At 33.6% G+C, this 21,260-nt stretch overlaps 1 long non-coding RNA gene across 2 annotated transcripts in view; it reads right to left on the minus strand.

The window, feature by feature from the left end:
* Positions 1 to 7,529: 7,529 nt before the first annotated feature.
* The window catches only part of LOC147838600 (uncharacterized), an 85,737-nt gene continuing 72,006 nt past the window's right edge, over positions 7,530 to 21,260 (minus strand). Inside the window, exons 1-4 of one of the 2 annotated variants that reach the window (XR_015522268.1) lie at positions 9,413 to 9,508; positions 8,651 to 8,708; positions 8,476 to 8,538; positions 7,530 to 8,352 (exon numbers count right to left, since the gene is read on the minus strand). This is a non-coding gene — a long non-coding RNA (uncharacterized LOC147838600). Of the gene's footprint in view, positions 8,353 to 8,475; positions 8,539 to 8,650; positions 8,709 to 9,412; positions 9,509 to 21,260 lie in introns of those variants that run through there. The other variant, XR_015522269.1, reaches the window with a different exon arrangement.

Genomic DNA, 21,260 nt, shown 5'->3' on the forward strand with positions numbered 1-21,260 from the left:
GAAGAAGGGTTTTCACAACCCTCTAGTCAGTCCGGCCGCGGGGCTGGGGGATAAACCATCTCCAGAGCCACAGCCGAAGCAGCCTGGGAAAGCACGGCCACAAAGTCTGCATCTAGATTCGTCACGCACACATCAACCTGGAGGGAGGAGCGGGCTCGAATCCTCATCAGACATTGACAGCCAACCCTCCAAGGATGGTAAGGATGGAAACGCATGCAGATCAGGCAGAAAAAAAGTGCCCTCCAAACTGCGTGAGCTTACTGTGCACTTAAAAGAAGAGGATGGAAGGCTTTGAATCCTCCACATAACACCCATCTACTCGGTCAGGTCGCGGGGCTGGGGGATAAACCATCACCAGGGTCACGGCCGAAGCAGCCCGGGAAAGTACGGCCATCATGTCTGCTTTTTAGATGCCAACGGCGAGCTCTCCACCCCAGAGGGAGGGAGCGAGCAGGTTCGCATCCTCATCAGACAATGACAGCCCATCCTAGATGCAGCGATGGACATCTGATCCTCGGTGTCATGAAATGAGAAAGTGACCATCTGAAGACAGAGCCCTTCTCTTCGCCTGAAGCTTGGATGAAGCGCGTAGAGGAGCGAGAGATTTGCAGCCTGAAAGCGGGAGATTTACTACCCCTGTAATCCTCAGATCTGCCCGAGTGTCAACCGCAGTGCGGGGGACAACTGGGGTGGGTCGCTCGAGCAAGCCTTGATCTTAACTGCGCAACAGACATGACATCAAAGAGACAGCATCCACTGCCCACGAGCACCGCATTAACATGCTGGACCCCCAGACATGAAACGCTGTGCTCGTGCCCATCATCCGAGGATAGGATACCATTGCATCCAGAAACGCACGGTCAAGGCGATGTCTTGAAAAAAACGTGCTGCAAAATCGTGTTGCTCTTTTAGGAAGTTTTTTCCCTATATACAAACGGCTCTTGAAGGACCGGACCCAAAGAAAGCCAGGCAAGGGAAAAAATCCAGCTCGACCGTCTGCCACTGCGTCTATGCGCTCTGGACCGGGAGAAGCTGCTACTCAATCTCTCTCTGTAGACACAGGTTGGAGAACCCTCAAAGACTCTCTCAGAAGCTTGTGAAAGGCTCTGAAAGTGAAAAAGGATGCCGAGCATTGCACTAGCCACGTGTTTTATACTTGACTGATTGTCATTGACACCAGCTGTGCATGCTGACTCCGCCAATTCGTTTGGCATTTCATTAGCCCGATTTTATACTCTTTCAGATGATTGGTTTCTGACGAAAACCCCATAGTGGAAAGTTTTCCACATAGCATTGGAGTTCCCCATCCGAAGGGCAACAACACAATTCTTATGGCTTTTTTTTGGACAACTTAATTGTACTGTATTATGTTTAATTTAGCTTATTCAATTCACCTATACCACATGTTTTTGGACTTGTGAAGGAAACCGGAGCACCCAGAGGAAACCCATGCCAACACAAGGAGTACATGCAAACTCCACACAGAAATGCCAACTGATCCAACCAGGTTCAAACCAGTGACCTTCTTGCTGTGAAGTGATTGTGCTACCGACTGCGCCACCATGCTGCCCTGTGTTGTGACAATATGAAGGAGTTGTGCAGTACCCAGCATTTACAACAGTTTAAAATCACTTTATAAAAAGCAGTAAAGTAAAAGCTTCAGTAGTTTTCTTTGAAAATTAATGAAGTGACTGTATTTCCTACAATAAAATGAATACAAATAGTTGCGCTAATCAAAAAAAATCAATGGTTGTACAATAAAACTATTTATAAAGACAAAAACTGCCTGTGCATCTTTATTTTCTCCTATTCGCTCATGCATTCTGCCTCTATCTCTATTGTACAAGTGGTTTCTTCCCCAGTTTTTGGAGGTTTTCCAGCATTGCAATTTGGACGTGTCCCTGTTCAAACACATTTGACTCATTAGTGCACTAAGACGTATTATAGGTGTGTCGGACAAGGGAAACACCCAAAAAGCATCCTGTTAGGGGGCTTCCAGGAACAGGGTTGGGAACCACTTATAGCCTCAGGTAGCTCCATTAAAATGTTCTACTCAGCCTTTAATGTACATATTTTCTTTTTGGCTTGTAGCTACAGGCCTGTATGTACAGTATGTCCAAATATCTATTAAATAAAAAAACAAAAACAAGACAAACAATCACTGGGTTTTAACACCATCCAGCAACATCCTACAAAACATCTTGTCTTTCACAGATGACTGCAACATTTACAAAAGAAATATCTCTCTGCAATGTAACCGAAACCTCAACACCCACAGCGGCTGGCTGACTGGGATTCCTTCCACTCATTCATTTGCCCAATTTTTTGCTTTTCGGAGAATCGAAACAATGGACAACAGAGAAGCCCGAATAGGTGTATGGCCTACAAAGCAGAGTTGGAGGAGTGTTGAAATGGTGAAAGCATGTTTTACACCTCCAGGGTTTGAAATGAAGTCTACAGTGTAATGTGTGTGTAAAGTGTTTATGTAAACAGGTTTAATATTTCATAGCTCTCACAATAGGCTCTACTCACGCTTTCCAATACAGTAGATTACTGCAGGACACAAAAGATGTATTATAATCTCCTCAGCAAAAAAAAAAAAAAGAAAGAAAAAAGACAATATAATACATTTTATAAACTAGATGTTTACAATGTAGTAAAAATATCTGATATTTTTTGAAAATCAGATACAGTTTAATTATTAGCCCTCCTTTGATTTGTTTTTTCTTTTTTAAATATTTCTTAAATTATATTTAACTGAGCAAGGAAATTTTCCCAGTATGTCTGCTAATGTTATTTTCTTCTGAAGAAAGTCTTGTTTGTTTTATTTCAGCTAGAATAAAAGCAGTTTCAATTTTTTTTTAAAACATTTTAAGGTCAATATTATTAGCCCCTTTAAGGTATTTTTTCCCCGATAGGCTACAGAACAAACTATTGTTATACAATAACTTACCTAATTACCCTAGCCTAGTTAACCTAATTAACCTAGTTAAGTCTTTAAATGTCATTTTAAGCTGTATAGAAGTGTCTTGAAAAATATCTAGTCAAATATTACTTACTGTCATCATAGCAAAGATAAAATAAATCAGTTATTTGAAATGAGTTATAAAAACTATTATTTTTAGAAATGTGTTAAAAATTTTCTCTATGTTAAACAGAAATTGGGAAAAAAATAAACAGGGGGCTATAAACTCAGGGGTTAATAATTGTGACTTCAACTGTATAACAAACAACAAACTGTGTGCACCACCTTAATGAATAAAATGGGGCATTCATATAAACAATTGCTTAATGATTCAGTCATTTGAACAAATCAAACAAATAAATGACATTTAACACCATGTACATGAATTATTTGTTTTAGTGGAATATTTAATTAAAATAATTCAATATTTCCATATTAATAAAAACAGTATCAGTTATACAATAATGTTGTTGTTGTTGTTGTAGGTGGTAATATAGTAAATATAGCTGTTGCTGGTGTGAAGGATAAAATAGCATATGCTTATATAGTATGTTCTAATATTGTTATCATTGATGTAGATGGTAATACAGCAGACAATAATATCCCTTCTGTAAAAAAAAAAAAAAAAAAAAGCTTAAGCTAGCCTCGTTGGCTGGTTTTAGCTGGTCAATCAGTCTGATTTTAGACAGGGTTTGGCCATTTCGAGGCTGGTTTTCAGCCATTTCCAGCCTGGTCTTAGCTGGTCAGGCTGGGAAATGACCAGCTAAAAGACCAGCTAAAACCAGCTTGACCAGCCTGGTTTAAGCTGGGCTCCCAGCCTGGCTAGGCTGGTCAAGCTGGTTTTAGCTGGTCATCTGCCAGCCTGATCAGCTAAAACCAACCAGGGGTGCATTTCCCAAACAACAACCTAATTCGCGGCTGAACTATTTTATAGTACGATGCTTCATTTGGGAAAAGAACAACATAGTGACAAGTGTTTCCTCAAAACTATAGTTTCTCTGTCGCACATCCATCGTTTGAACCACATTAGTTATAATGTAAAACGCCCATAATGATGCTCTAATTTGGAGGTAACAACTTCTTTAGAGATGAACCCCATAATTTATTTGTGCAAATTGTTTTACATGCAAACGCATAAAAAATAAATAAATCCAATATTAGTTTTGGTAAAACATGCACTCGCTTTCCACATTCATTGAAATATATGTAAATGGCACATATAGGACCTATATGTTTTCTTTATAAATTATTGAGAACATTCCACATTATATTCTAAAACATAATATGACCTACAAAAGCTAACACAGGCTATTCTAATCTCATATATAAATATAAATTTAAAAAATGAGGCTATTTATTAGGAAATTAAATTTAATATTGATTATTTATTAGGAACTGAAAAAAATCCTACTTTATTAATAATAATAATAATAATAATAATAATAATAATAATGATGATGATGATGATGATGATGGTGAGGATTATTATTATTATTATTATTATTATTATTATTATTATTATTATTATTATTATTATTATCATTATTAAGTAGAATATTGTTTTTATTCTTTTAAGTCTACTTTTACAATTTGACACATGCAAACCACTGCAGAAATGTTCTAACCAACAGGCCCATGTCATATACAGTACATATACTTAATAATAACCTACTATAAATTTAAAGCATTAATGTATGCTATGTTTTTTTTTTTTTTTTTTTTACAAGCTTTGGAGACGTAACATTCAATTCAATTCAATTCAATTGAAACATAATTGAACAAACATAAATTCCGCTTTTAAATATTAGGTCACCTATAGCTTTTGTCATGGGCCATGACTAATCAAAATGACATCAATGTTTTCAAAGTGCTCTACGAAGGGAATGCAACTGTAAACATTATGATTGCTAAAACTGAACTGTAAAAATACTTTGAAAGCAAATTACATTTACGAGTGATGACTTTAATGTTAAAAAAATAAATAAAATCATTCCAAGTGTAAATGTTAGAATGTTCTAAATTAATAGGGCATAGGGGGATAACTGGGAATAGAACACAGCCAGGAACTATATTGGCTGTCGTTGTTCTGGGTGCTAATATAGTACATTAAATTATAGTTATAGCTTTTGTTGGTGTGGACACTAAAATAACAGATGCTAATAAAGTAGATGCTAATATTTTTAATGTTGCTGTGGGTGCTAATATAGTAAATGCTAATATAGATACAATGATTATGGATGTTAATATATTATCATTAGAGTGGGTGCTAATATAGTAAATGCTAATATAATTATAGCTATTGGTGAGGTGCTAATATATTAAATGCTAATTTAATTCTAGCTATCACTGGTGTGGTGCTAATATAGTAAATGCTTATATATGTATAGCTATCATTGGTGTGGTGCTAATATAGAAAATGCTAATATAATAATAGCAATCATTGTTGTGGTGCTAATATATTAAACGCTAATTTAGTTACCATTGATGTGTACCAATATAATACATGTTAACAATAGCTATTAGTTTGGGTGCTAATACAGTAAATGCTAATATAAATATAATTATCCTAATTGTGGATGTTAATATGATTATCATTAGAAAGTAAACTAGTTATAACTAATATACTAGTAGCTATCATTGGTGTGGGTGCTAATTTAGTAAATGCTATAGCTGTCATTAGTGTGGACACTAAATAAAACATGCAAATATAGTTTTTATTGGTGTAGATGCTAACTTAATAGATGCTATAGTTATTGTTGGTGTTGATGCTAATATAATAGATGCAGTGATCATCAGTGTGGTTGCTAATATACAGTAGTTATGGTTGTTTGCTATTGGTCCTAAAGTAGTTGTTGGATGCTGATATATTTAAAGTTGAGGTAGACGCTAAAATAGATATTGTTCTAGCTATCTTGAAAGCTATTCTTCCTATTGCTGAAGACCATATTTTTTGTAGCAGAGGAAACTATTCAGCTGAACGGTCACCAAAGTCAAATCCTGCCAAACGGCATGTGACTGTCTTTACAGGCCATATATAAATCTGTTGTATCTCAGCTACAGATAACAAAAGCACTTTCTAAACAACTCTAAAACACAAACGGTTATCATTTGCTTTGGATAAAAGTTCACCGACTGAAATTCACCACAAACTCTGTCATAACAGAGTTAGCATTTAATAAAACCCAAATCAAAGTTCAAGCTCTAAAAGGACGTCACGAGTGGATCTTTACTTTTGCCTCTTGGAAAGCTGTTATTTTGGAAACAGATTTTTATAAGGCGATTATCCCATGATCAAGTCAGATGAGCGTTTCAGCAAAACACAAAGAAACTGAATAGGGAATTTTCAGTCAGTCTGATTGTTAGGGCAGATTTCAGGATTTCTGCCACATATATATATAATCAATAAATTGATTATAATTGCAAGAAACCAATGGGTTTTTTTTTAGTGCCACTAGTATACTATTATATATATACTTTTTAATAATTACTTTTTATTAGTAGTTTTTGTGAGTTTTAAATAAGTCAGTATGTAAGACAAAGGGCTCTAATTTGACGGTCCATACTCAAACGGGCGTGTCAGAATCCACTTTTGCTAATTTATGGACAGAAAAATCCGCTTTGCGCTGTGGCACATGGTCTAAAAAGGTTGAGTTTATTATCTTAATGAGTTATAGGTGTGTTTTGAGAATAAACACACCTAGATAAAGAGTTTCATCTTCCATTTCCTTTAAGAGCCAGTTGCGTCGCGCCATGGCACATTTGATATATACGACGTAAAGTAAGTGTAAGTGGAAAAACTGAGCATTTCACTAGCAAGAAAACAGTTAAACAGAGCATCTACAGCGCATGAATGAGAATAAGGTATCTCATAATCTACTTTCACTATCGCTCTCGTGGATAGGGAAACCTTGTAAGCACAGACATCAATTAGCCTATAAATAATTAATTTAGTTTGTTAAGCGCAAATATTTGTTTCAAAACTATTTCTAAATTCAGTTCTAATTTCCAGCAAACGAATAAATGAACAATAATAACGAAGTGTGGTCAAAATACTGAGTTATTTCCAAATACACCTGCTATGCCCCATATGGTCTAAAACCATACAGGTGGACAAATCTAAGCTTGTCTTTAATAAAACAAATATAAATATGGTTATAATAAATAATACTGCTAATAATAATAACATTATACCAAAGCAAATTGAATTAACCGAAAAAGCCTCCCGAGATGAAGAAGGCATGAAAATAATGTGGTTTTTATATTCATGTAGGCTAGAAAATAATGTTTTGTAATATTTTAATCCTTTATATTTATTTTCTATGCACTCAAAAAAATATGTTGGCGTTAATTAACTTTTTTTTGTCCACTGGTTCCACGTAACCGAGTTAAGTTATCTTTAAGAAAGAATATTAATTTTAGTGAACTTAAGTTAGTTACATAAAGGTAATGTAATGTTGTTTAGTTCAATCAACGTAACATTTATAGTTTAGCTTTAATCAATGTAGTTATTTAAGTTCAATTATTCTAAAATTGATATTGTTATGTTTAACCAAATAAAAAAACATTTTCCGTTTGATTGAGTTTATTCAATAGCATTTTTACAGTTTTACACATTTTCCAGCAATCAAATGATTATCAAAATCTAAATATTGTCTTTATCTGTATCTTCACTTATTACAATAAGTTAAAATATTAATACTATTAAAATAATAGTAATACAAGTATGAAGTAAATTAAAAACAATAAATGATTTACAAAAATATGCTTACAAAAACATCATAAAATACACTTTTCAAAATGATACTTTTCATATATTACAAAAAACATTCAAAAATAATATTCTGCCTTCAAATGATTTACAAAAATATACTTCGAAAAATTAAGTCTTCTTTTGTAAATGCTGTACATTCTTTACACTGAAAAAGCAGATAACACTTCAGTTGTTCAAAGAAAGATTAACATTTTCAGGCAAAGTAACACGATCAGCACTACACCATAAATTAGACCAACCATGACAGAACATACAATAGCTACACACATTCATCTCTGACATTTGCAACATTTCTGCACATTTGCACCAGACACTTTCTTACAACCACTCCCTATATCTAAAAAAAAACAAACAAAAAAAAAAACATTGTGCATAAAGTCTGCTTCACACAGGTAAGTGGGCTTGACAAACCACATGTAAAAGCATTCTTAATTCTTAACATTCTTTGTATAACTAGCACATTTTGGGTGTATCGCCTCTTCCTGTTGATTTGCTGAATGTCTCCTCAATTGTAAGTCACTTTAGACAAAAGAGTCTGCTAAATGTTAATGTAACTACTGTAGATTCATAAGGTGGTGTTGCACATCAAGGTTTGTGCTTCATCATGCCCAGCATCCTAAAAATGTCAGATAAAAAAAAAAACATTTACCAACAGATCAAAGGTGAAAGGAGGAATTGGTTTAAGAGGAAAATACAAAATGTTTTTAAAAAATAATAAAATAAAATGTAAATAGCTTACCATGTACTCCCTCACTTAGGGGCTTTGAGGATGCATTTACACCTTTTTTCCACTGGCGATGTTCTAAATGACATGAAATGACAAATAGTAATTTACTAAATAATTAGTTAAAATTACTAGTAATTTTTACTGTACATCATTTTAATGTGTGTATAGGCATCTAAAGGCATAGTACCTGGATGATCCACAGTCTCCTCAGCCAGATATGGGACTTTAGAGGTTGAGCTGTAAACCTGTGAGGGAGAAAATAGATGCGAGTGAGCAAAGATTTGTAATAATAAAATATAATAATATAAATATATAGCATTTAGAATAATATATTTATAATAATAAAAATGAAAAAAAACACTGCAAACTACTAAACTTAAAAGTTTAAATGTGTTAGATGACCAAACAAATAAGCTTACATTAAATATGTCATCATGCTAGATGTCATACTATTTAAGTGTCACATATGCTTGTAAAGTTTTTTTTTTTTTTTTTTAAGTTAACAGGCTTGAATAATAACAATGTGCCAACACCACCTTTTAATTAATATTATGTAAGTTATCAAAACTGGGATTTAAACTTGACAAACAGCTTGACACTTATTTAAAATAGAGACTATCAAATCAAATCAAAAATCAAATCACTTTTATTGTCACATTATCAGCAGCACGTGTGCTATAAGTGAAATGCTTAGACTATTCTAACATGACTATTCCTTACTACCATTGTTTGCAACTTTATTTTGGGGGAGTTAATAGTATAAAATCTCACAGGAATGCAAAAAAACTACAAATTTATTTGTCATTAATGTGAAAAAGAAACAGGGAACATGGCAATTTCATAACAATACTATACACAAACACAACAGAGTATTACAAGGGAGTACATTAATGACTCAAATGTTGTCACAGCCTCAATATAAATACATAAAAAGTAAATAAAATCTCACCTGTGTGTCCACATTGGGCAAAGCTTTGTGCACGTTCTCAATTTGTACTGTAATCTTCATCTTTTGATTCCCATAATATGGCGCCGAGCTGAGAGTGATCGTTGTAGTTTGAATCTTCTTACTTCCTGTGTTGTTTTGAAACTGCGCATGTGCAGATATTACTCCACCTATTGACCAAAATGCAGTACTGCAGAAGCAACACAACTCCCTTTCATTCATGTTAATTAAGCGAGCTGTTTAAATGTAAAAACTAACTTTTTCTAATTTTTTCCAACACAACACTTTTATTTTTAATACACAAACATAAGCGAATTGTTTAATTTCAATATAGTTACATTCTTTGGACCAACTACAGCCATAATTCATTTTTTTGAGTGTGTGTATATAAATATAAATATATATATATATATATATATATATATATATATATATATATATATATATATATATATATATATATATATATATATATATATATATATATCCTATCCTTATTATTATTATATATATATATATATATATATATATATAAAAATATATATATATATATATATATATATATATATATATATATATATATATATAAAAATATATATATATATATATATATATATATATATATATATATATATATATATATATATATATATATCCTTAATATTTTATTTCTTTTTCAAATGTAAAGATATTTGCGTATTGCTTTACATTTTGTGTGTATTAAGCAATGTGTAAGTCAGGTGCACTCTGCACCTGACAATAGACCGGCTTTGTTCTGGTCTAAAGAACAGACTATTATAGTTTCCCAAAATAGCAATGCGCCAGAACACGCCTGCTTTTTTAGACCAGAACGCCTATGGGCGCACATATGAACGCAAATGCATTTGCTATTTAAACAGCTTGGTGCAAAATGTCAAAACGACTTTTGTGCCGAGCTGAAACTAGCAAAAAACATTTGCGACGCGCCTTGCGCCACATTGCGCCGGGTGTATGATAGGGCCCAAAAACCTTAAACAATTGCAAATGTTCAGTTTTTATCCACTCAAATAAATACAGTAAATTATTTAATATATAATATAAAATCACATTGTATTTTACATAATTAAATAAAATGATACATAAAAAGTATGTGTGTGTGTGTGTGTATATATATATATATACTCTACCTTATAAAAGTCTTGTCTTCTATCCAAGTTCTAGGAAAAGCAAATAACTTGACTTCTAGTTGATCATTTAGTAGCAGAAGTGGCTTATGTGAAGACCTCTAAATTAGACTTATTTTACCAACATAAAGTATGATAATGCTCTGATTTTAAATTAATTAAATAGGACAGTAAGGTCTGACTTTGCTTAGACAAAAGTTTTGTTACTTAACAGTAATAATGTACATTATAGAATAAAGTCATGGTGCAGTGGTAAAAGAGTTAATATTGTGTAGATTCCCATATAAAGGCTTGGAGCTGCATCCATACATCTCTGCGATGACTCAAATAACTTAATAAAGTAATCTAGAATGGCAACATAGTGCTTATGCAGTACTCCCAGAGTTTATAAAGATTATTTGGATTCATCGTCAATGCCTACTTCTTTATTTTACTCCAGACATGCTCAATAATGTTCATGTCTGGTGACTGGATTGGCCAGTCCTGGAGCACCTTGAGCTTTTTTGCTTTCAGGAACGTTGATGTGGAGACTGAAATGTGAGAAGGAGAGCTCTCCTGCTAAAGAATCTGCCCTTTCCTGTGTGGTTTGCAATGTAATGGCCAGCACAGATGTCTTGATACCTCAAGCTATTGATGTTGTCATCCACTCTGCAGATCTCTTGCATGCCTTATACTGAATGTGATCCTAAAACATGGTTTTTCCAGCCTGATCTCACGAGAAAACGTATGTATTTTACATTTTGCCAGTTTAGTGGCTAATTCGTACGAATTCGTACGAGTTTAGTCGTACGAAATGGTACGATTTTAAAAAGGAGGCGTGGCAACTGACCCCACCCCTAACCCCAACCGTCATTGGGGGATAAGCAAATCGTACTAAATTGTACGAATTAGATCGTACGAATTCATACGAATTAGCCACTAAATGAAAAAGTTACGAATTGCCGTGAGATTGTGTTGGTTTTTCATGCACCAAATTTGACTGACTTCTGTGAGAATCTTGGGTCCATGCGGGTTCCAGTAGGTCCTCTGCAGTATTTGTAATGATTGGGATGCAGTTTAACAGATGATTCATCGGAAAGTTCTACCCTCAGCCACTTTTGCAAAGGATTAACTAGAAGTCAAGTTATTATTTGTTGCTCTTATAACGGGGATCGACGATAAGACTTTGCAATAAATTAAATACTAATTATTTTTTGCAACAAAGTTGGTGTTAGTATTTGCGATTAATTGCAATAACTCTGATGTTGCCATGGTATAAATAAAGTAAAATAAAATAAATAAAACTATAAATAAACTAAATAAATAAATAAGGGTTTTTGCAAGAAACACAGAAATAAAATAAAATAAAATAAAATAAAATAAAATAAAATTAAATTAAATTAAATTAAATTAATTATGGGTTTTAGCAGGAATCAACACAAAATTTTGCTCATCTAATTGTTGGAATTAGGGCTTCGGTTTTTCACATTTGGATATTTTGTGTAGAGCAAGTTTGAATCTAAATTTGACTATTTTCAAATGAACTGTCTCTTTAAATGGCAAAGTGTCAAATGAAGCCCTGTGCACTGTGCAGTCAGAATATATTTACTGCATATGTCTCTGACTCAGTGGTTTTTTCCCTTAAGCGCTGATCTGATGTTTGGGACTTTGACTTAAGTTCACCCTGTCTTCATATTTAACCATTTTATTCATGCAGTTTATTTATTTAAATGTTGAAGTGGCATTGCATGCATGTGGATGTGTTTGCATGTTAAAGCAATAGTCACCATGGTTGCATTTTGTATAGCAAATATGTAACAGGCTTTTATAGCCTTGGCACAAGCAGTCATATTTGTGGTATTATGTTGTACAGGTTTATCTGATTCATCTCATGCAGCTGGATTATACAATGAGGTGACTCATACAAGTCTGAATTTGGCAATCGTCACCTTTTTTTTTTTTGTATATAAAAAAAGGGTGAGTCAGTGCTAGAGATAAGATGGAAAAAAACAAGTCGTGCTTGGTAAATTTCCACTCGTAAGGAAAGGCCTGTTTTAGAAATGATAACATTTATATTATCTTACATTTAGATTTTTTATACTCACAGAATAAAATTATATTACCTATAAACATTTGAAAATAAATTTCATATAAATAAAAATAAATATTTAACAATTTCATTTTCACAGTTATTAAATGTCAAATATTATTATTAATATTAATAATACAAATATTAAACTTTGAAACTAAATAATATTTGTTATTTTTTTTATATTTAAGTATATTTTATTTAACTTTTTTTTTGTTGTTGTTAAAAAACAAATAAGACTTTCGCCAGAAGAAAAAAAAATATTATCAGACATATTGTGAAATTTCCTTGCTCTGTTAAACATCATTTAAGAAATATGTAAAAAAAAATAAAATAAAAGGGGGGCTAATAACTCTGACAATTCCATTTTAATTTTAGATTTTTATTTTTTATTTATTTTAACTTTTTATTTATTTGAGTTGTTTTTGCACATTACTTGCAAATATATTTAACTTGCAAGAAAAAAAGGGGGGTTTTGAGTTTTTAAGTCATTCATTAATACATTTTCCTTTGGCTTAATCTATTCTGTTTTACACAAGGATGCCCTTCCAGCCACAACCCAGTACTGGAAAACATCCATACGCTTCCACATTCATACACACACACACACACACACACTTACACATACTACGGACAATTTGGTTAATCTAATTCATCTATACCACATGTCTTTGGACTGTGGGGGATAATGGAGAACCCTGAGTAAACCCACGCGAACATGAGGAGAACATGCAAACTCCACACAGAAATGCCAACTGGTCCAGCCAGGACTCGATCCAGCAACCTTCTTGCTATGAGGAGACAGTGTTAACCACTGAGCCACAGTGCCGCTCACTTCGTTTCACCTATATGCTATTGTTGCTTTCTTAGCATTTTACATTTGATTTTATTTAATTATATATTTTTCCATTTTAATTTAAGCTATTCATTTGAGAGATTTTATCAGTTTTATTAGTTTTTTTAATTTATTTATTATGTCTGTAGCAACTGCTACTAAGGGTTTATGACAATTTATGCCCGAAAAACATATTTACTTTTCATTAATTTTTATTTATTTTGTTTTTGTACAGTACTTGCAAATATATTTAATTGCCAACTAACAAGAAAAAGAGTGTTTTTGAGTTAATGACAGAAATTACAGTAGTTTTCTGGTTTAAAAATAGTTTTTGCTTTATGGTTCTAGTAAACTGTAATAATGCTAGCATTACCATGGTACACTCTCGGAATAAAAAAGTTACGAGAGCTGTCACTGTGGTGGTACCTTTTAAAAAAAAAAAACATTTGTATCTAAAGGGTCCATACTGGAACCTGAAAACGCTACGGTTACACAAGTAACCCTTGTTCCCTGAGGGGGGGAACGGAAATGCTATGTGGAAAACCTTCCACTATGGGGTTTTTGTCAGAAACCAATCATCTGAAAGAGTATAAAATCGGGCCAATGAAATGCCAAATGAATTGCCAGCGTCAGCATGCACAGCTGGCTTCAATGACAATCAGTCAAGTATATAAGACACGGCTAGTGCAATGCAGATGAATGATTTCTGACGAAAACCCCATAGTGGAAGGTTTTCCACATAGCATTGGAGTTCCCCATCCGAAGGGAAAGCAAATATTTGTACCTACAAATTTTAAGAGGTACACTTTTGTACTTTTTAGGTACAAATATGTACCCTTGAAGTATCTATAAAGACCTTTTAGGTACAAATGTGTGCCTTTTGAAAAGTTACCACCCCAGTGACAGCTCTTGTACCTTTATTTCTAAGAGCGTAAAAAATACAAAGTCAGCTAAAACAAAAACACAACGCAAAAACCAAAACAAAAAGAAAAACAATAACAAAATGCAAAAGCAACAAATCATGAAACCAAACAAAACACAAAATGCAACGAAATAAAATAAAACAAAACATGAAATGAAAGAAAAGAAACAACATTCATAATTCATAAAAGGACATTGTGTTTATTTACAATAATTTACAAAACATTTTATTGTAGCTATTTAAAATATATAATACATTGTTGTGATAAATAATAATGATAATAACAACAATAATAACAATAATAATAACTATAATAATAACAATTAAAACAACAACAACAACAATAATAATAATAATAATAACAATAATAGTAATAATATTTAATAATAATAATCTTCATCATCATCATCATAATCATGATAATAATAATAATAGGCCTGGCTGGGTCAGTTGGCGTTTCTGTCTCTGTGGAGTTTTAATGTTCATTCCGCTGTGGCAACTCCAGATTAATAGAGGGACTAAGTCGAAAAGAAAATGAATTAATGAATTATAATAATCATAATAATAATAAAACAAATATAATAACAATAATAATAATAATAATAGTTTCTATGGTAACAAATACAAAGTCAGCTAAAACAAAAAGAAAAAAAACATGAAACAAACAAAAAAACACTTAATGCAGGGAACTCTACGCTGCATCTTTTTTTCTTCGTTTCTTTTCATTACAAATTAGACCCCTTATATTTATAAGAATAATAATAATTATTATTATTATTATTATTATGTTCTATATTATAATGTATGTTATATAATAATATTTTTATAGGGGATTAATTCAAGCAACACAGGCTTAATCTCAGCCAGTTCATCATATTCGGGGCATGTGGGGAACAACCATTTTGGCCCCAACGGCCTTCCATACTCTTAACTCCCTCGGAAGCAGAGGCGGGGGCGCAATCCCACAGTGCGAGAGTAATATGGAGCTAGATTTGTTTCTTTAATATCCAATCAAAAATATTTAGTTTTAAAGAAAAATTAAGTATGTAGTAATTAAAAAAAATAAGTATTTCAAATAAAAAACACGTTTAATTTAAAAACTTATGTCAATGATAATAAAATATTTAGGACTGCAAAAAATAAACAATTGTCCTCTTATGCAGTTACCACAATTTTCATTGCACACATTAATTCTGCTCTCTTTTCTGCTGTCTTTTATTGCATATCTAGAATCTTTGCTTGCAGGTTGAAATGTTTTGCTTGTGAGTTGAAAAGTTTTGAACCCAGGAATGCCGGGGTTAACTTTGTGTCTTTATTATTCAAACTATTAAGTTTTTGACCAAAACTAGGTACAATGCAATTAAAAAATTAAAGATTTCAAATAATAAAAAACATTTATTTAAAAAAAAAAATCACACTGCAAAAAATAAACTATTGCCATTTTATGCAGTTACCACCAGATTAATTCATTGTGTGCTTATTCATTTTGCTTTCGGTTCTGTTTGTAGTGCGTTTTCAGTGCTTGTAAGTAGAAGGAAAAAGACTGAAGTTGTATGCTTCCGTGGTGGTTTTATACCTTCCGGTCTGACGTCACACACGGTCCCGCCAATTAAATTGGATTGATTTCACATGTGCTTCAGGAGGTTATAAGAGAGGGATTCTATCCCATTGTGTCTCCTAAAGAGACGCAGAGTCTTACATACGTAACCTGAGACGATTTAACAATCTCTTAAATTTTCCCCAGGGTCACTAAAGATTTCAAAAAGAAACTATACACATATATATACGCTAGTCATAAAACTTGAAGTTATTGTCTGATACATTTAAGAGAGAAATAAACACAGATTTATAACTGCATGCAGACTCTTTATAGAAAGGAGGATAGTGAAACTGATAAACGTGAGAGCCGTATATCAGCATGACTCAGGGTTTGAATGACATGATAAAATTATAACTCGAGGTCAGTAATAAAAATCCATTGAGTGTTTGCATTCCTGAACACAGGAGACTATGATATAATACTGCAACTCTAGACCAAACCTGGGCTTAAAAAACATTAATAAAGCCACAAAAGAACAACACATATGATAGATTCTGCTGGCAACCAATTTGAAATGCAACCTTACATTGCAGATAATGTAATTATGTGTTGAAAACCCAGCTGTTAGCTCACAGCAGAGACAATCGCCTTTTTTATTCATATTTTGACCCCGTTGTTAGGAAATAAATGAATCATGAATTACCAAACTTCTGAAAATGGCCTTAAAATTGGATTGAGGACCAAAAGATTGTTATTATTCTGAATAAAACTTCCAACATAGGCTCATTCTGAAATGTACCTCCTAGGACGTATTTGGCACTCTCCAGAAATGTATATAGCCGTACGTTTTCAAAATGAACCTGGCTTGAAAATTTCATTCGCATCAATATGTGACAGTATAAAGTGCAAGGACACTATGTATGTGCAACGCAAGCATTTTTTGCAAGTTTCAGTTGGGTTCAGGTCAAGTGTGCCGCAAGTCTGCGTTTGAGTGAAGGTCTCGGCCGTTAGATCGCCCTCTGGGGGCTGGCTGCAGTACAAGTCATAAAGCCCGCCTCCTCCGTGTTAATGAAGGAGACTTGAGCCCAAATAAAAAAATTAATTACACTTGCAATAAAATGTCCCGAAAGATGGTTCTGGTCGATTAAGGCACTGATTATTGTGCTGAAATAGGTGCACATCCTCATTTTTGTAAACAGTTTGTTTTTAGCAGTAATTTAATGCTGGGCGTGTCATCGTGATTGACAGTTGTGGTTGACAGTTTCTCAAAGCAGCGCGTCTGAGCTTCGGCAGGAGACTGAAGTGTTATTACTCGATTTCTGTGATATTTTACTATGACAAAATGAGTTCAGCAGTAAACTATAGTTTCTGACATACATGATCTAGTGGAACACTGTTTATTGGCTAAGGTCAGAGCTTTTTTCGGGCTTTATTAGTTTGCTAATACACGCCTAGCCACCCAGATAGCAAAATACACTGGGGCCAGTTCTTGCCTACCGAAGACTTACCCCTCAGACTGACTACCTCTGCTGGACCTACTCCGGATGCCTGGACTCACTGCCCGATTCCAGCCTGAGTCAACTGAGCCAGATGCGGGGGCCGAGCGAGCAGGTGCTGCCGCATGCGAGCCGGAATCAGCCCGCGACGCCGCGAGTAGGTTATGCGCTGCAGTCCGGAGCTGGCGCGATTGAATCTTCATTATATAAAACCCTCACATTTGTTAACGTTATTACAACCATTTTTGTTGATATAACAACAAACGCATGCTACTATGTGAACGCAAAGTGTATCACTGAGTTTAACCTTTGAATAAAGATGCAAACAGCCTACATAGCAATTATTTAAATAAAGGACAAAATAAATAACAATAAACCTGTATCGATTGCACAAGTATTAAATAATAATACAATTTAATACATTTTGTAGTGCACAAGAATTAAGAAATACGAAAATGACAATAAAACTGCACAATAAAATAAACCCATTTAAGTACGGGGAAAATACAGGAGATCGTTAGCAGTAATTCTCTTTGTGTCTAAATAATAATCTCCACGTTGATCTCCTGTAAGGTTATTTGAACTTGCTTTGTCTCTGCATTTTAAGTTTTGGCATGTTATTAAGTAATCTACTGAATTTGCTGTTATAAATCATTATAAGGTTCTTGAAATCGAATCTTATATAACCTAATAGAGCTGTAAATGTTAGATATTTTTTATTTACATCATTTACTGTTTTATTTGAACACTCCAGCTAACATTAAAATGAATGTAAATTCCTCGTTGCCAGATATAATGAATGCATCGAATAAACCAAATGAAAACGGAGGCAAAAAACTTAAATAAATAAACAATTCAAGCGAAAATAAATAAACAATATACTAGTGATGTTGCAGCAGATAGACATTGTATTAATAGTGCAAAGTTTTTTTGCACAAATTGACAAATTGCAGGGTTGGGATGTGTAAATATCCTGTTGATATTTAGTAATCTTGCTGTATTTATCTTCTAAACGCACGATTGTTCCCGCATGGTAAATCGTTATGGTGTGTAGGCTATATTTTGGGTTCTGTTGATGGCTAATTAAAAATAAAAACCTTTCTAAAAATGTACGTGTTGTTTATATGTTATTGTTCATATTTTACAAGTGTTATTTCTACCCCTATGAAGATAACAAATACCAACAACAAATATAACAATAAGAGAATATATTATTTGTGCTCATATTCAGGCTAGAGTGTATAAAAAATCGTTTATTTCTGCAGTCCAGCATGTATTGCTTTTATTAAAGTTTAACAGCTTACATCACACCGTTTTTAAACCGTATATTATTGTGTTTTTTAATGTAAGTGTTTCTATTTACATTCGTGAGCGTTTGTTATAGTGCAGACACCGGCAGTCGAGTAAGAAGTTCGGGGGGCGTGGTTGATTTTACATAAAGCGTTTGGTTGGAAGCTCGACTCCGCTCATTTTCGTGGCTCCTCCTCTGGATCCACCAGACAAACCTTCTGCGCATGTCAAGGCTCCAATTTCAGCAGTCTTTTGCGACAGTTTGTGCCCGTCAAGCAGGCGTTTTGCCCTCAAGGCGTTCAATGGGAAAAGGGGCTATCGCGTCGTCCATATTTTTTACAGTCATTGGTTCAGGTATCATTTTCAACATCCTGCGTCAGGTTGCTTTGCGTATTGTTAAAGCTATGCTTTTTTGAGACAACTGAAATAGACCACAAGGGCCTGTTTCAGAAAGGAGGTTAAGTGAAAACTCAGAGTATTTTAACCCTGAAATGAGAGAAACTCTGGGTTTTCCGTTTCAAAATGGCAGGTTTGTTAAACTCGAGAAAGCAGGGTAAGTCAAGCCTGTTTCTGAAAGAAAGGTAACTTTAACTCAGAGTCAGTTACTGTGGTAACTTACTCTGTGAATCTAACCTGGTCAGAAGCAGGTTTTATTCTCTAAACTCAGAGTTTCTGTCGGTCTCCTCCCCTTTTTTAAAGATGAAGCGTATTTCTCGCCTTAGCCTTACGCCTCCACACACCTATTTTAATGCTTATTTTGGATACATGCATAAAAACGATTGATGGAAACGTCATGATGCACATAACTTTTTAAAATATGCATAAAAACGCGCATAACTGAGTAGGATACACTTTTATTCGATAGAAAATGTGCGCATAAACTACGATGGAAACACTTTTACTGAACAAATTACAGCATGTACATTAAAAAAAAGATCATGATCATATGATAATGAAAATGTGTGTAAATGGACAAACCAGCAGGCTCAGCACACTGTAAGACGTCTTAAATATTGTTTTAGTCATTCTAAAATGCCTTTACTGTTTCAGTATTAGTGTATATTAATTACCTCCGAGCGTCTGGTGCGTGTCAAGAGTCTCCGTGTCTCATAGCAGACGCCCCCACGTGTTCATTGTGTTTCAGCATTGTCTTCTGACATCGAGGCGCAAGTACATTAATTAGGCTAAATAAAGAATTAATTGACGCAGCTTCTTCTACCACAGTAAATTCTGTTTTTACTGTTGATATTTGGTGCCAGTTCAATCAGAAAGTGACAATTTTTTTTCTCTTTGACTCGTTGGATGGAATTTTATTCGCATCTTTTATGCATTATTCCAGTTTTGCACATAAATTTATGTAATATATTTGGATGGAAACATAGCTATTGCCTACATTTTAGTCACACAGGGAAGAACTGTACTAGAATGGCTTGTCCTTTTTTAATAAATAATTAAATTAAATTCACCTTCGACATGCACTGTAACTACATTAATGGGATTATTATTCTTTCTAAAAATTATTTTTAGTACTGCTTACCTTCTAAATGTTATATTAACCTATATCACTTGATCAATAAAAAAGGCAGACACACAAGTGCACTGTTAAATCATTTAAAACTAATAAATGTATAAAAAAAGTTTAGAAAAAAAATATAAACGTCACAAATTACATTACTTATTTTATTATACTTAAATATTTAAATACTTAAAAAGTGAAATTAGGCATTAACTTGAGCAGCTGTTTTCCCACGCTAACTGTCTCTTCTTCACTGATGGTTGCTTCTTTTCAAATATATACGCTCATATTTGCTATAACTTTGCATGAAAACATCAAGTTCAGCTGGAGAAAGAAATGCTGATCTCTTTTATAAGATATTGCCATAGTCACTCGTAATGTCTGCGCTCCATTGATAATGCCTTTTTAAAGTCACGGTGTGCGCGCTTAACTCTGAGTTGGTCTACTCGAAGTTGATTGACCCAACTCAGATCAGCTGTTCTGAAACCGAAAACTCTAAGTTTTTAATCTCTTGGTAAATCAACTCAGAGTTCAAGTTTAAACTCTGAGTTGTTTGAACCTCCTTACTGAAACAGGCCCCAAGCCAATGACCAACTCAAGTTGACAAACAAAATCTTGTTGTTGTTATTTAAAGAGCATGTTAATGATAGTAAGGTCCAAAATGTGCACACACGCTGCTTATTACACTCACAGGGATGCACAGCAACACAGATATATATATTTAAACATGAAAAATTAAAAATTAAAATATATAAAAACGTTTCTTTCTCCATTGCCCTCTTTACCTGAGAGGGCTTCGATGTGGTACGACTTGTTCTGTTGATGATTGCTCGTGTTAAGTCCGCCATGTAAATAGTGAATGTGCGAATGGCATGACATGATAGCAACTCATTTAAAAGGACCTCAATAGGCCTGTTTTTACAGATCTAAAATGAGTCTCTGTTGTCCACAGACTGTGTATGTAAGTTAAATAAAAATAAATAAATAAAAAACACAAATATTTTTTTATAATTTTATAAAT

The sequence above is a fragment of the Danio rerio genome, chromosome 22 (assembly GCF_052040795.2).
Source record: "Danio rerio strain M-AB ecotype USA chromosome 22, GRCz13ab, whole genome shotgun sequence".
Taxonomy (NCBI): domain Eukaryota; kingdom Metazoa; phylum Chordata; class Actinopteri; order Cypriniformes; family Danionidae; genus Danio; species Danio rerio.